General features: G+C 35.3%; 1 protein-coding gene and 1 non-coding gene across 2 annotated transcripts in view; both read left to right on the top strand.

Annotated features, from left to right (window-relative positions):
- LOC138713919 (dipeptidase 1-like) overlaps positions 1-16301 on the top strand; it is a 1227883-nt gene that overhangs the window by 525061 nt on the left and 686521 nt on the right. The window lies entirely within an intron of this gene.
- On the top strand, positions 3458-3533 carry TRNAC-GCA (transfer RNA cysteine (anticodon GCA)). The gene has a single exon. It is a non-coding gene; the product is annotated as a tRNA-Cys (tRNA).

Raw genomic sequence — 16301 nt, forward strand, 5'->3', positions numbered from 1 at the left:
ACATTAATATGGAAATAGCTAATCCATTCTCACAGATGAAAAAAAATATGCACTGCTTAATTTTACATCGAAGCAGAAACACAAACATTGTGACCTGTTTCACACAGGCAACTTTGAAAAGAACTACCGTGGCATTAAATGTGAAGGTCTTACATTACGGCGACCTTCAACTGTCACCCCTCAGCCAATGCCAATAAATATTCAGTAGTGATGAAGTGATTTACATACGCCATTCGTCGATCAATTTCCAATAAATTGCAACGTGTAATGGCTAATACCACAGCGTTAACATATCATTACAACCCCGTGTTAATGCACACCCCAGTTAACACGAAATTCATCTGTCCGATTCGATGCGTCTGTAGAAAGCGAGTCATAGGAGAGATTTTGTGATGGAGCGAAGCAAGATGTCAGTTTTCGTTTCATTTCGTTTATTGCATTTCATGGATCTTACGTGAGAATTTACAAGCATAGACATTGGGTAGTAAGAATAAAGCTTAAGTACTTTCTCAAGGTTTATACTTTTGAGTATGAGCACTTTCTGTGATTATATACTCGTATCCACTAGAACATACTCATTTTCGTAAGAATAAAGACATTCTACCTAATATATACTCATCTCCACAGCCTTCTTGATCGTTTAAAAGTTAGTATACACTCGTGTTACCTATCCTCTTTGACCACATTGCACCGTGATGCTCAGTTTTTTTTTATAGACTTTCACATGCTATTGGCATGCTGCAGTGCTTTGTGTTTTGGTTTTTGTAAATTTTGATAATGGATAAATAAATAAATTTATTAAAGAAATAAATTGAATACATATTAAATAAATAATTAAGCTACTAAGATTTATTTCAAATCATCCGTCCTCAAGTGAGGTTGACCACTGTGATCCGGAAACATAAAAGATAAAGGGAAATGAAACGAGCAAAATACTGATTCGATTTGTACATTAAAACAAAAATTTACGTGTTAACATATAGATGATAGTGTAGAATTTGAAGAGGGGCCTTAAGAATTTCCATTACAATCTTCTGAACCTCATAAAAGGGAATTTTAAAGGGTTTAAGCATATTACATGTAAATGTTTGGTTAACAACTCCTCGCTCCAAATAGTAATCCTGCAACATCCCAGTTGTAAAGCGAAATGCCATATTTTTCACTGAGGTGTGGAAGACAAGGTACATATTTAGCTCGCTTGTCATCATTTATCTGCAGTGCTTGATTCGTGTCTCGTTCAAAGCAAATCGTAGGGTCTAAGACCATCGCTTTCTGGGTTCTTCTATTGATGCCAGTTATATCGACTCTTCTATGAGAACCATCTTCAGACACACAGTGAATCTCCTCATGTGCTTCCCATCCTCTGTTTCTTAGCAGGTTGGCAATTGCTGTACGGGCACGATGGGGTCTATTGTTACGCAGTAGCTCTCCCTTCTTACAGAACCCCAGTAAATAAATAAAATAAATAAATTGTATTAAATAAATAAACATATTACATCTATACTAATAATAAATCTGTAGCCGAAATTTTTCTGATAATTTTCGATTTTCCAAAAATAATTGGTCCTAACATATATAATTAACCACCCTGAAACCGAAAATCGCTTTTTTTTTAATTTTTGTTTGTATGTCTGTCTGTCTGTCTGTCTGTCTACGTATGTTTGTTGCCTTTTCACGCGATAATGGCTGAACCGATTTCGATGAAAATTGGAATATAAATTAAGTTCGTTGTAACTTAGACTATACGCTATATGGCATTCAAAATACTTTATTTAAAAGGGGGGTTATAAAGAGGCCTGAATTAAATAAATCGAAATACCTCGCTTATTACTGATTTTTGTGAAATATGTTACATAACAAAAGTTTCTTTAAAAATGATTTCTGATAAGGTTTGTTCTCTGAAAAATTTTGATAGGACTGATATTTAATGAGATAAATGAGTTTTAAAATTAAAATAACTGCCATCTAAGGCGGTGTATTGAAATAAAAAACAAATGACTTCGTCTATAAGGGGCCTTGGACACAACAATCGAAAGCTATGAAACATAGCCTACAGACAATGTTTCTGTGTTTTATGAAGTAATATCGGAAGCTAAATTAACCGATTTGTATAATTAATTATTATTTCACCATTGGAAAGTGTAGTTTCTCTAGATGGACATAATGCTATACTGTTATTACAGTAACTTGTGAGTGAATTGAGGACAGGTAAGATTAAAATAGCTTCTTATGCACAGAAAACTTGATAGGTTATTCTGTATATTCATTTCCTGTATTTCTTATAATAATGTTTATGAACATATTCATTTTTATCTCTGAGAATTAACGAACAACGAGAGTGTATTGATTTAGTATGCAGTAATAGTACGTTAGCTTAGCAATCCATTATTTTATAATTCAAATTTTAACTATGCTCAATTGAATCGTGTTAAAATACATAAAATACATATGCAATAAATGCAATGCAAAAAAATTGGGTAATGAGCCAAGCAGATTATGTTGCGCTGTTGTAAAAGTTGTTCCTCCTGAGATTCAAGAACTCCCACAACAAATTAAAAACTTTCTAATTCGAGTACATCCGTTATCAACACACTTTTTCATAATATAATATAATATAAACATAATAATAAATCTGTAGCCAAAATTTTTCTGTTAATTTTCGCTTTTCCAAAAATAATTGGTAATAACAATTAAGAAACATGTTAAAGGAATTGTCATTGCACCAAATGAGTGGTCTCTGGATCAAAATGATCGCATTTTAATATTTTAAATACAATTTAAATTAAGTAACATATTAAACGATTTATCCTTCTATCAAACACGAATGTTCCCTGGATCAAATGTCCTACTTTAATTATGTAATTACTTTATATTTATTTCTAACGGGTGCAGCGGAGCGCACGGGTACGGCTAGTCAAGAAATTTATTAAAGAAATAAATAATTACAAATTTAAGTAAATAAATAATTACACATTTAAATAAATAAATAATTAAATAAATAAAATAAATTAATTAAATAAATATATTAAGTAATTAAATAAATAAGATAAACAAATTAAATAAATAAATAAAATTAATTAATTAAATTAATTAAATAAATAAATTAAATTAATTAATTAAATTAATTAAATAAATAAATAGATAAATAAATAAAGTAAAATAAATAAATAAATAAGCAAGTAAATAAATAAATAAATAAACAAACATGAAAGAAAGAGTGAATCAGGTAAGTGACATTAATAAAAGAGGAAACAAGAAAATATCACTGGTAAATCGTCATTACGGGATGTTGGATTGAGATTACGATACATTTCTAGTTTTGCTAATTGTGTTTTTTTTTTATCATGGAGCAGTTATTTATATAATTTTAAAGTTACAAGTAATTGTATATGGCATTTGTACCTGTACTTTGGATTTAGTCCTAAAGTTTCAGAGTTAACTTAAACTCATATCGTGTCCCGGCATAGCTCAGTTGGAAAGAGCGCTCAGCGTGCAGAGCTGAGAGGTCCTGGGTTCGATTCCCGGTGCCGGTACGAGTTTTTCTCGTATTAAATAGTAATAATTTAAACTCAGTTTTTTGCTTCACTTGTAATTTTTTTTTTTGGCGGTTAGCAGGTTTACACTCTAAGCCGACGATATGCCATTCACGTGGCACGGTTTACTTTAAATAGCATAACAAGTCTGGTGGATGCGCTGAAGTCTTGGCGTTTAATCCCGCTAAGTGGCATGAGCACAGATAACTAAGCGTTAACGAGTGGAGATCTAACGACCTGTATTTGCTCTTAAAGTAGCGCGCTGTAATGCCGGCATTGAATTCCTTGCAGCTCTGCGGTGATGGTTTTTGAGGCGGATGTACAGCGACTCGTCAAACAAAAAGCATCGCAAACTTTTATAATGTCAAGTCGGTTGTGAAGCACGCATCTTCTCAAGAAAAAGTCATGAAATTAATAACTGTACATCAAAACTTTGAACAAGAGAAGGCGGCGTGTTTGTGTTCTGGGTCACTGTGACAAAATGTGCCTGTTCGTGACAATGACAGCCAAAGAGTTGAAGACGTACTGAATAAAGAAGAAAGACTCTTAAAGCGAGACAAATATCATGCCATAATGTCTTTACAACTTAAACATACAATCGTGCTTGTCTGAATTTCAGTACTTACTCGTATTTACCTGAAACAAACGCAATAGCGGTATAGAGATGAATTCTTATGTATATATACAGGGACATCATTTTATTTTTACTAACATTTCTAATATTAACCTGGCTATACCTTTGGATCAACGATTAAGAACCGCAAACATCGTTTGCTACTCCCTTCGGTTCGATGATACTGGCGTAATATACAAACAAATCACTTTACTAGGTATAAGAGGGAAGAAAAGTAGTTCATTCATTTACGTAAACTAGGAAATATCGCGATTTTCAGTTTGATAATTTTCATTGGGTTTTTGTTTAATGAAAATACAGTAGTGTCGACCTGGTTGGCGAGTTGGTATAGCGCTGGCCTTCTATGCCCAAGGTTGCGGGTTCGATCCCGAGCCAGGTTGATGGCATTTAAGTGTGCTTATATGTGACAGGCTCATGTCAGTAGATTTACTGGCATGTAAAAGAACTCCTGTGGGACAAAATTCCGGCACATCCGGCGACGCTGATATAACCTCTGCAGTTACTAGTGTCGTTAAATAAAACATAACATTTTTTTTGCAGTACAGTATTAACAGTGAGTGTTTTTACTCACGAACTGAGCTGTCCATGCGGACGTATTCATTATGCAGTGTATATTATACTGTCTACAGCACATTAGCGTACAGTATAGAGAATGAAGTTAAATTGAAAAATAATCATAATATGGATATTTAAACACATTTTTGAAAATGGTGGCCGTTCATTTCGATACAGGCTTCAGTTCTAATGTGCATATTATCGCACTATAGACTATTGTACGTAATTCCAATTACCAGGATCGTACTTCGTACTAGTAACTCATGTTGAAATAATTCTGTACCTACTCTATAAAAGAGACCTTACGTACTGTAAATTCAATCTTCACTTCTGCCCGATCCGAAAAGATAAAATTACTCAGACATGCTATCTACTGTCCGTCCAAGTAGTTATGCCGCAGGGTCATAGAAAGGGGGGAAATGACGTGATAATTAATTACTTAACGAGGCCCTTTTATTTAAGTTATTTTAAACAATTGTATGGGTATAATATTACGTAGACGTCCAATTCCTAACAGAAGTTAATGTTCTCAGAAAAGAGCTAAGACAGCCCAGCCACTAGCCTTTACAGAGAGGCGAATAGAAGCAGGTAGGGGAAACTGGGATGCGACGTAGGCAAATGGAAAATTTATTTTATTTTATTGGGTTATTTTACGACGCTTTATCAACAGCTTAGGTTATTTAGCGTCTGAATAAGATGAAGGTGATAATGCCGGTGAAATGAGTCCGGGGTCCAACACCGAAAGTTACCCAGCATTTGCTCATATTGGGTTGAGGGAAAACCCCGGAAAAAACCTCAACCAGGCAACTTGCCCCGACCGGGAATCGAACCCGGGCCACCTGGTTTCACGGCTAGACGCTCTAACTGTTACTCCACAGGTGTGGACTAAATGGAAAATGATGCAATATTGAAAGCTCTTTCGTCACTGGAAAACGCGAACATATTTTTGTAACGTACTGTTTACTATGACCGTAAGGCTACTATGACTGTATATGCGGTTTTGGATCTGTGTGGAGGACGGTTGAACTTCATTAGTAGAAGGGGTGGGAGTGAAGTACATTAAAAAAACTCAGGTACAATAAATATTGAAGTAAAAATAATACACACCCCAATAAAATTCTTAACACAACTCAATTTCAGAACACACACACTCTTTGACACCACTTTACACAACAAGAACACACCCTCACAGGAAACAAAACAAGAGGCGCCAAGACCTACAACGACCAGTTCTGAAGATGACCGACCGATAGGTCGAAACATGTAAAACAAGGTACGTTAGAATTTAACACAAGAAAGTCTTATCATACATATTCCGATGTAAATAAATGATCAAAATTTAATATTGAATGTGTTTTCTTCCATTATTTCGGACCAGTATCTCAAATCATTCAGTAGTCACAAAATTATTTTAAAATGTTACTTTCCCTCTTGTCATTGAGCAGTCATCTAATTCCAGTTGTCAGAAAAGTAGAGCGAGGGAAGCGAACCAGGGACAGTAAACCTCGATGAGAAGTGTTCAGTAATACGGTTCATGATAGAAGGTCTACTCCATTGTTTGATGGATCCCCGTACATAACACAACTGTTGGGCTTGAGGTACTTCATGTCAACACCATTGTGTATCAATCATTGTCTGTTGACATTGATCGCCTGAAGATCAGTACCCCGCTCGACATAATGATTATTCATGCCGAAATTCCCTTGAGAACATGCCAGGAGCTTCACTGGCGTCTGAGCGTTTTCTACGAACAATAGCATTGCTCATATCTAGGTAAATTGAAGTGAGTTAACAGATTCAGAGTTTTCTGCAAGATACACCTCTCTAGCTTCAAGAGCGACATCAATCTAAAATCAACGGTAAACTTTTTACTCATAAATTGTAATGATTTACATTACTTACTTCCTTACTTACTGGCTTTTAAGGAACCCGGAGGTTCATTGCCGCCCTCACATAAGCCCGCCATTGGTCCCTATCCTGAGCAAGATCAATCCAGTCTCTATCATCATATCCCACCTCCCTCAAATCCATTTTAATATTATCTTCCCATCTATGTCTCGGCCTCCCCAAAGGTCTTTTTCCCTCCGACATCCCAACTATCACTCTGTAGGCATTTCTGGATTAGCCCATACGTGCTACATGCCCTGCCCATCTCAAACGTCTGGATTTAATGTTCCTAATTATGTCAGGTGAAGAATACAATGCGTGCAGTTCTGCGTTGTGTAACTTTCTCCATTCTCCTGTAACTTCATTCTTTCAGCCCCAAATATTTTTCTAAGCACCTTATTCTCAAGCACCCTTAACCTATGTTCCTCTCTCAAAGTGAGAGTCCAAGTTTCACAACCATAAAGAATAACCGGTAATAACTGTTTTATAAATTCTAACTTTCAGATTTTTTGACAGCAGATTGGATGATAAAAGCTTCTCAACCGAATAATAACAGGCATTTCCCATATTTATTCTGCGTTTAATTTCCTCCCTAGTATCATTTATATTTGTTACTGTTGCTCCAAGATATTTGAATTTTTCCATCTCTTCGAAGAATAAATTTCCAATTTTTATATTTCCATTTCGTACTATATTCTGATCACGAGACATAATCATATACTATAACTTCTCGGGGTTTACTTCCAAACCTATCTCTTTACTTGCTTCAAGTAAAATTCCCGTGTTTTCCCTAATCGTTCGTGGATTTTCTCCTAACATATTCACGTCATCCACATAGACAAGCAGCTGATGTAACCCGTTCAATTCCAAACCCTCTCTGTTATCCTGGACTTTACTAATGGCATACTCTAGAGCAAAGTTAAGAAGTAAAGGTGATAGTGCATCTCTTTGCTTTAGCGTGTTAAAAACAATATTGTAATAAATGCATCAGGATAATAAAAGTAATATATTTGAACGCTAAAAGGATTAAATTTTTAAAATATATGACTTCTGGGCTGAAAGCTAGTGCCTACTAAATTTTTCAGTCACTTTGCTTATTTGCCCAGTTATCCGCAAAAGCGACCTGACCAGCGTAAGAAGCGACTGGCCTTTATTATAGATTCATAACCGGCGTGATGGATGACCGACGTCAACATAGACGCAGGAACTTCGATACAAGATGCTACACGTCCAGTTCATCGTGACAAGAATACAGCATGTCTACCGAGTTTCTTCGTGCTTTAAAAAATTGTGCCGTTCTGACACGCATTTAGATGGACACCTGCGCCTTCTGATGCGCAGTAAACTATCGATGGTTTTAACTTGCCGTAATGTAAGAGATCGCTGAAGATTTTTCAACAAGAACTCATAAAATTTTCCCAAGAAACTAGTTCGATTAATTAAAATGTGTCTCAGTGAAACGTACAGCAGAGTCCGTATAAGTCAGTTTCTGTCAGATGCTTTTCCAATCCACTGCGGGCTAAAGCAAGGAGATGCACTATCACCTATACTTTTTAACTTCGCTCTAGACTATGCCATTAGGAAAGTCCAGGATAACAGAAAGGGTTTGGAATTGAACGGGTTACATCAGCTGCTTGTCTATGCGGATGACGTGAATATGTTACGAGAAAATCCACAAACGATTAGGGAAAACACGGGAATTTTACTTCAAGCAAGTAAAGAGATAGGTTTGGAAGTAAATCCCGAAAAGACAAAATATATGATCATGTCTCGTGACGAGAATATTGTACGAGATGGAAATATAAAAATTGGAAATTTATCTTTTGAAGAGGTGGAGAAGTTCAAATATCTTGGAGCAACAGTAACAAATAAAAATGATACTCGGGAGGAAGTTAAACACAGAATAAATATGGGAAATGCGTGTTATTATTCGGTTGAGAAGCTTTTATCATCCAGTCTGCTGTCAAAAAATCTGAAAGTTAGAATTTATAAAACAGTTACATTACCGGTTGTTCTGTATGGTTGTGTAATTTGGTCTTCACTTTGAGAGAGGAACAGAGGTTAAGGGTGTTTGAGAATAAGGTGCTTAGAAAAATATTTGGGGCTAAGAGGGATGAAGTTACAGGACAATGAAGAAAGTTACACAACACAGAACTGCACGCATTGTATTCTTCACCTAACATAATTAGAAACATTAAATCCAGACGTTTGAGATGGGCAGGGCATGTAGCACGTATGGGCGAATCCAGAAATGCATATAGAGTGTTAGTTGGGAGGCCGGAGGGAAAAAGACCTTTGGGGAGGCCGACACATGGACGGGAAGATAATATTAAAATGGATTTGAGGGAGGTGGGATATGATGATAGAGAATGGATTAATCTTGCTCAGGATAGGGACCAATGGCGGGCTTATGTGAGGGCGGCAATGAATCTCCGGGTTCCTTAGAAAAAAGCAAGTAAGTAACTAAGTAAGTAAGTGTGGGTAAATTATTTCAGATTGGGTGTTACGAAACTTATGTCATTATTATTTTTTTTGTATTATTTGTTTATTGTTTTCTTCTTCTAAGGTCGTGGACGATTGGAAAATTTTTTCCTCTACGCTACAGCAACAAAATGTGGCGAATGTAGGGAATCTGGGCGTAAATTAAAAAGTGAAGAACCTCTTTTGCGAACGGAAGTGCTATCAAGTTTAATTCATGACGGAAGAAGTATTTTAACGGAGTATGAATTCCTGCTCTTGCTGTACGCTGTATAATATTGGAGTATGCCAAGCTATTGAACCTAAGGGGAGAGGATGGTATTTTTAAAACTATTTACCTATTTGGTGTAATATATTAATTTGTTGTGTGTAGAGAGCTCATAGCTGTGGCAACTCAACCAAATAAAATATTTTGAAAAAAAATTATTTGGGCCCCAAATTTGAAAAAAATATACCCAATGCAGGATTGTACTAAAACCGATATATCTAAACCGTTTTTAAAGATAGATTCAAATAGTTTTTGCAATGTATTTGCAAAAGCATGTTCTACAAACTGACTGTAACAGAATTGTGATATTAGTCCCTACGTTTGTAAAATAAACAAGTAAAATTTAATAACAATTTTCTGATTTCCTTTCTTGCAAACAAACGGACGTATTTTTAAAATGTAATCAATTAACAAAATTCTGTTACAGAGAAAAGTTTCCTAATAGTCTAAAGAATGTGTGTTCTAAATTTCATGCATGTATCTTTAATAGTTCAGAAACTATATCCGTTTTGTCTGGCAATGTAGCAAAAAAAATGAAGTTACTGCAAACCGATAAAAAAGGGCGTGTGATTTAAAAATCCATAGCGCAAGAAGTTTAAAAGTGACGTCTCAACATCCGATATGGGCACAAATATCCACAAAATGTTATGCAATGCATTCCACACAGCAAATGGTATTTTAAAGAAAAAAAAATTTTGAAAATTTAATTTACCGGAAACAACAATAAAAGTGGGCGAGTGATTTAAAAATCCATAACGCAGGAAGTATAAATGGGGACTCAACATCCGATAAAGGCACAAATACCCATAAAATGTTATGCAATGCATTCCACACATATCTAAGGGTATTTTAAAGAAAAGAAAAATTTTTTTGAAAATTTAATTTACCGGAAACAACAATAAAAGTGGGCGAGTGATTTAAAAATCTGTATTGCAGGAAGTTTAAAAATGGCGACTCAACATCCGATAAGGGCACAAATACCCACAAAATGTTATGCAGTGCAATCCACACACATCAAAGGGTATTTTAAAGAAAAAAAAATTGAAAATTTAATTTACCGGAAACAACAATAAAAGTGGGCGAGTGATTTAAAAATCCATAACGCAGGAAGTTTAAAAATGGGGACTCAACATCCGATAAAGGCACAAATACCCATAAAATGTTATGCAATGCATTCCACACATATCAAAGGGTATTTTAAAGAAAAAAAAAATTTAAAATTTAATTTACCGGAAACAACAATAAAAGTGGGCGAGTGATTTAAAAATCCATAACGCAGGAAGTTTAAAAATGGGGACTCAACATCCGATAAAGGCACAAATACCCATAAAATGTTATGCAATGCATTCCACACATATCTAAGGGTATTTTAAAGAAAAGAAAAATTTTTTTGAAAATTTAATTTACCGGAAACAACAATAAAAGTGGGCGAGTGATTTAAAAATCTGTATTGCAGGAAGTTTAAAAATGGCGACTCAACATCCGATAAGGGCACAAATACCCACAAAATGTTATGCAGTGCAATCCACACACATCAAAGGGTATTTTAAAGAAAAAAAAAATTGAAAATTTAATTTACCGGAAACAACAATAAAAGTGGGCGAGTGATTTAAAAATCCATAACGCAGGAAGTTTAAAAATGGGGACTCAACATCCGATAAAGGCACAAATACCCATAAAATGTTACGCTATGCATTCCACACATATCACAGAGTATTTTAAAGAATTTTTTTTTTTTAAATTTGCCCATTTTTCACGAAAAAATACCATCCTCTCCCCTTGAAAATATTCCCTACATGCGTAGAAACTTGAGAATTGTGGAAATGAAGTTATAAACACGTTGCCCGTGCTACAAGCCCACCCCAGCAGGTAACTGCTAACTCATTGGAGTTCATTCCTTTGTGAACCGTCACTAACACACGCGTGTCCTGGAACTATAGTCTGTTATAGATAGCTGCTACACCTCCACGTAAATTGCACATGCCTCCACTTTAATTAGTCTGGCTCCAAGTGCATGCTACAACGACTCAAGGCGCAGTAATTACTTCTCAACTCATTACAGCCGTCAGGAGACTTCGGCAAAACTTGGACGGCGAAGGATCGATTCGATATTGTTTAATTCATATTGTAGGTCCTGCGGGAAGTCCTTTGTGCCAGGAAGGTCCGGCTCGACGGGCGAGTTTCCGGGAACGGTCCTCGAAGTACGCAGCTCTCACTTTGAAGTCGCTAAGCCGTGACAAGGAAAGCGCCTGGGTCCACTGAATGAATTGCTGTGTCGATCGCATGTGTACTGCATGTAGGCTACGGTCCTGGGATCCAGCCTCGTGGCGGATATCGAAAGTTTGTTAGTTGTATTTTATGTCGTTGTTACGTTAGCTTCTGTCCCATCTCTAGCATGTCTGCTGCGGAAGGTTAGAATTGCTTGGAAAAACAAACTGCCATAAAGTGGCTGCGGTGAAATGGGAAGGAAATAAAGGATGAAATAATCTCAAAAACAGAAATAAAGAGGAAATAAAGGCAAGAATATAGGAACAGAAGGACTAATGGAGGAAACAACAAAAAATAGAAAAAAGAAACGTAAAGGGAAGAAAGTTAGAAACACAGAAAGATAGAAATAGTGTAAGATAAAGAATAAGGAAAGAGAAAAGAAAATAAAGAAAATAACGAATAAGGAAGCAAAGAAAGAGAATTAAGAGAGGAATGAGAGTAAATAAAAAACAAAAATATGGAGGAAGAGGAAGAGTAAAGAAAAATGCAGAAAAGACAAACAAGGAACCAGTAGTATAAAAGAGAATTGTAGAATGAAAGAACAAAGAAAACATAGACGAAAAGTGGAATGAAACAAAGAAGGAATAAAGCTACCAGAAGAAAAGTAGAAAGAAAGAAAGAGAGAAAAAAGGGATAAAGACAGACTAATAAAAATAGAATGAAAGAGTTCTATTGTATTTTATTGGGTTATTTTACGACGCTGTATCAACATCTAGGTTATTTAGCGTCTGAATGAAATGAAGGTGATAATGCCGGTGAAATGAGTCCGGGGTCCAGTACCGAAAGTTACCCAGTATTTGATCGTATTGGGTTGAAGGAAAACCCCGGAAAAAATCTCAACCAGGTAACTTGCCCCCACCGGGATTCGAACCCGGACCACCTGGTTTCGCGGCCAGACGGGCTGACCGTTACTCCACAGATGTGAACAAGATAAGGAATAAAGAAAGAAAAAAAAGAAAATAAAAGAGAATAAAGGAAGGAGGAAAGGAAGATAATTAAGAGAGAAATGGGAATAAATAAACAAACAAAAATATGAAAAAAGAATAAAGAAAAATCCAGAAAATACAAAGAAACAAGTAAACAATAGTATAAAAGAGAATAGTAGAATGAAATAAGAAAGAAAAATAGACGAAAAGTGAAATGAAACAAAGAAGGAATAGATAAAGCTACCAGAAGAAAAGTAGAAAGAAAGAAAGGATAAAGATAGACTAATAAAATAGAATGAAAGAAATTAGTGACAGATGAAAATAGAAAAAGAAAAGTATAATAGTAGAAAGGAGAAATTGATGACGATAGGTTAAGAAAATTATAATGAAAGACGGAATCAATAGATAGAAATAAACAAAAAAGGTGGAATGGAAGAAATAAGTAATAGATAAACATAGGCGGAAGAAAAGTTTAATGGAAGAAGAAAGGAATAGATAGATATAAACAAAGAAAAGTGGAATGGAAGAAATAAGTAATATATAAACATAGACATGTGTCTCAGTGAAACATACAGCAGAGTCCTTATAGGTCAGTTTCTGTCAGATGCGTTTCCAATTCACTGTGGGCTAAAGCAAGGAGATGCACTATCACCTTTACGTTTTAACTTTGCTCTAGAGTATCCTATTATTTAAGACCAGAATAACAGAGAGGGTTTGGAATTGAACTAGTTACATCAGCTTCTTGTCTATGCGGATAACGTGAATATGTTAGGAGAAAATACACAAACGATTAGGGAAAACACGGGAATTTTACTTGAAGCAAGTAAAGAGATAGGTTTGGAAGTAAATCCCGAAAAGACAAAGTATATGATTATGTCTCGTGACGAGAATATTGTACGAAATGGAAATATAAAAATTGGAAATTTATCTCTTGAAGAGGTGGAGAAGTTCAAATATCTTGGAGCAACAGTAACAAATATAAATGATACTCGGGAGGAAATTAAACACAGAATAAATATGGGAAATGCCTGTTATTATTCGGCTGAGAAGTTTTAGCATCCAGTCTGTTGTCGAAAAATATGAAAGTTAGAATTTATAAAACTGTTATATTACCGGTTGTTCTTTATGGTTGTGAAACTTGGACTCTCACTTTGAGATAGGAATATAGGTTAAGGGTGTTTGAGAATAAGGTGCTTAGGAAAATATTTTGGGCTAAGAGGGATGAAGTTACAGGAGAATGGAGAAAGTTACACAACGCAGAACTGCACGAATTGTATTCTTCACCTGACATAATTAGGAACATTAAATCCAGACGTTTGAGATGAGCAGGGCATGTAGCACGTATGCGCGAATCCAGAAATGTATATAGAGTGTTAGTTGGGAGGCCGGAGGGAGAAAAGCTTTTGAGGAGGCCGAGACGTAGATGGGAAGATAATATTAAAATGGATTTGAGGGCAGTGGGATATGATGATAGAGACTGGATTAATCTTGCTCAGGATAGGGACCAATGGCAGGCTTATGTGAGGGCGGGAATGAACCTCCGGGTTCCTTAAAAGCCAGTAAGTGAGTAAGTAAGTACGTAAGTAAATATAAAGATAGAAGAAAGAGAAGTTTAATGGAAGAAGGAAGGAATAGATAAAAATAGACGAAGAAAAGTGAAATGAGAAAAGCAATATAAACAAAGTTAAGAAGTAAGGAAGAAGGATTAAAGGCGTATAGAAAGGAGGGAAAAGGGACGACGAACGAATGAATGTGGGAAGAAAAGAAAAATGGCATAACAGTAAAAAAAATAAGTGAAAAGAGAAATACACAGAAGAATTAGGAATACATTCATGGGGAATATAAACAGAGAAAATGGACAATGAGAGTGGAATCCGCTAGTCGAAGAACTGGAGCGTCTGACATTAGCAGTCATTTGCATTGCACTCCGGTTGAGTTTTCACCTTACGCAATTAGAAGAAATCAAATATCCTTAAATGTGGAGGTAGCTTTAATGGAGCGGAAACAAAGGTGGTACTCTTGATGTTCAGGGACGAGCTTCGAATTATTTTTCAGTTTGCTTTCTAAAATTATAAATTATTTACCATGTCATTGTCAGGAAGGACTTGGAACAGCTTCAGTTAGACACGGTAATGTTTACTTAAACCGTTTTAGCACATATATCGAGAAAAAGTACTTCATTTTTAATATTTTGGCTTATGTTGAAATACTAATTTTCAATCCACTTGTATTGAACAATTTTTTTTCTGGACAAAGTATTCGTCTTCAAACACTTTTAATTGACAGAGAACATACAACTAATAGAAAAGAGAACATTTCATAACATTTTGTTGATGAATGTTCCATTGTGTTCTTCATGCCAGTCCTACTTGATAGAGATATTACGTATCGAACTTACAAGCAAACATTTTCATGGGGGCAGATAAAACAGTTTTTTTTATACTCGACCATGCCGAAATGTAGTAATTATACACCTGGTAGCAGTCCTTTAATGGACCTCATTAAAGTACACCTATTCATTAAAGTTCAGGTGTTCCACCAATCAGAAAACACCATTGTAGCTATATGAAAGCACAAGTTTCTATTATTCTCGGATATGCAATCGAAAGACAATTAGCGAAACGTCACGGAGGCTGGAAATTCAATACTGTCGCAGAAGGTTATGTTCTGTTACTATAATAATTAGCGTTAATTGTAAATAATATTCAAATAAATTCAATTGGTCATCTCGTTTTTCAATGTCTAAATCAATTTCAAGGTTATATCAAGAATAATGTTTATTTTACTCCCTAGATTATATCAAGGTCAATGACATTTCTTTCTCGGAAAAAAATCAATACTTTCGCGTCTGCGCACATCTCACAATTTACGAGGTATTGCACAATGTCAGTTCCGCTCCTCAGTCAGATAAGAATGACATGAATACTTATGAATAATTTCAAGTTAGAAACATGGTCGAGCATAAAAAGTCGTATGAAACTTGGCTATAATGGTAATTAAGAAGCTCGTATTAAAATTATGAAACTCACTTGCGCTCGTTTCATAAGCATACTCGCGTCTTAATTACTACCATTATAGGCTCGTTGCATAATGTACTATTATGCAATTACATGTTAATAATGTCAAAACAAATGCTTGTACAAACTTTGACCAGTCGTGAGCAATTACGAGGGCTGTGAAGAAAGTAAGTTTCCCTGGGGACGTTTACAGAAAGAAAACACAATTTCATGGAAAGATTTATTGGAACAGATACAGCAATTATTGAGCTATTCTTCAACATATTCTCCACCGGAATTGAGACATTTGTCATACCGTGGGATCAACTTTTGTATCCCTTGTCGTAGAAGTCTGGGATCGGAGCCAGTGTGTGACAGCCGTCTGCACCTCTCTGTTGATACCACAGTGGCTTGTAAGGGGACACGTATTTGATTTTTTAAACTTCTACTAGTTCCATCCAAAATTTGTGAAATTCAAACTACATAACAGGCTTACAATTCTATCTGTACAGAATTTGGTATCCTTAGAGCTAATAGTTTTTTTTAATTATATTTTTAAATATATTTTATACTGACGTCACTAAAAAGACATCTTGTATGTATGTATTTATTCACAGTGCAATGGGTATATACCCGGTGGCAGTGGTAACTAATTACACTCAATAATGACAATAATAAACTTATTAATTAAAATACAATTAATAATAATACTAATAATTAATACTAATACTAATAATGACAATAATAATAATAATA

This window comes from Periplaneta americana, chromosome 14 (genome assembly GCF_040183065.1).
Source record: "Periplaneta americana isolate PAMFEO1 chromosome 14, P.americana_PAMFEO1_priV1, whole genome shotgun sequence".
Classification (NCBI taxonomy): domain Eukaryota; kingdom Metazoa; phylum Arthropoda; class Insecta; order Blattodea; family Blattidae; genus Periplaneta; species Periplaneta americana.